We start from the raw sequence: 1,735 nt of genomic DNA, 5'->3' as shown, positions 1-1,735 counted from the left end.
TAATGAGAAGGTATTGTTTTTATGTAAAATTTCACTTTGTCGGTTTTCATAAAATCTTCACGTTTTGAGACCCACTGAGTCAGAAAAAACAATTTGCACGAAGGTGTTTGTCTGTCTGTAGTCTGTATTCTGTTGGCAAGATAACTTTGAAAAAATTGATCAGATTCGATTCTGCTTTGGCACACTTTTTTAAGGCCTAAAAAGAAAGAACAAGTTCGTGAACCAGCTATTTTAGATCAAAATTCAAAAAGTGAGCATGTTTTCAAAATTTTTAAGACCACATTTTTTCAAGATTTCAAAATTCTATGAACGATTATTCATAGTACACAGAATCCCAAACAATTTATCCACATGACTTTTTTCTATAAAAAGAAAACTGTCAGAGTTAGAGCATTTTCAAAATGCAAAAAAATTAACTAAAATAAACATTTTGAAGCAAACAACGTATGATATAAAAAAAGTGAATAGAAGAACAACGTTCCTTTTTGAAAGGCCTACAAGACAATGATAACAGCTTTTTTTAATTTGGTCGAAAAGTTGAAAATTCCAAATTTGATCGTACCAAAACTTTTTAAAACCACATTTCTTCAAGGTTTTGAAGTTCTATGAAGGGTTATTCATAATACTCAGAAACCCAAACAATTTATCCTAATAACTTTTTTAAATAAAAAGGAAATTATCAGAGTTAGAGCATTTTCAAAATCCAAAAAAACAAAGTAAAATGAAAATTTGAAGGCAAACAACGCATGCTATGAAAAAAGTCGAGAAAAAAAAACGTTGATTTTTGGAAGCCCTACAAGATCGTCATAACAACTTTTTTGATTTGGTCGAAAAGTTGAAAATTCAAAATTTGATCGTACCTCAACTTTTTGAAACCACATTTTTTCAAGGTTTTAAAATTCTTTTAAAGGTTATTCATAGTACTCAGAAACTCAAACAATTTATCCTCATGACTTTTTTAAATAAAAAGGAAATTATCAGAGTTAGAGCATTTTCAAAATCCAAAAAAACAAACTAAAATGAACATTTGAATGCAAACAACGCATGCAATGAAAAAAGTCAAGAAAAGAAAAACGTTGATTTTTGAAAGCCCTACAAGATTGTCATAACAACTTTTTTGATTTGGTCGAAAATTTAGAATTTTATCGTATGAAAATTAATGAAAAATCCAAAAAGACCGTTTTTTGGTCAAACTATGCAAGATACGAAAAAATTGAATAAACTAGAATTACTCAACCTAAGAAGATCTACCAATTTTTTAGCAATCACTTTTCGATGGGACACGTAGTTTTTGTTTTTAGTCGTAAAAAAGAATTATAAAAAAATTACTGTTTTATAGGATGCGCATTTTTTATTTATTCGTAAATGAATCAAACTAAAAAGATAAATTTTTTGACAAACAACGCAAGCTATGAAAAAAATAAATAGACTCATTCAAGTTTTTCATGAATAATTTTTAGAGGACACTTAGTTTTTCCTTTAATCGTAAGATATAACCTTTAAAATAAAAAAATTAAATTATTTTAATACATTTTTTAAATAAGTATTTTTTGTAAAACGACACAAGGTATGCACTAAAAGTAAAAGACAAAAGTTGTTCACCCAAGAAGATCTACAAATTTGTTATTAATCATTTTTAAATACGAGGGTAGTTCAATAAGTCCTTAGAATGAAGTATAAAAACAATTTTTTTTGGGTAAATTTTTTTTTATTTTTCAACATAATCTCCTTGGAG

The sequence above is a fragment of the Belonocnema kinseyi genome, chromosome 2 (assembly GCF_010883055.1).
Source record: "Belonocnema kinseyi isolate 2016_QV_RU_SX_M_011 chromosome 2, B_treatae_v1, whole genome shotgun sequence".
NCBI classification, from domain to species: domain Eukaryota; kingdom Metazoa; phylum Arthropoda; class Insecta; order Hymenoptera; family Cynipidae; genus Belonocnema; species Belonocnema kinseyi.
The sequence above is the reverse complement of the archived record's forward strand: the minus strand, read 5'-3'. Positions refer to the sequence as shown.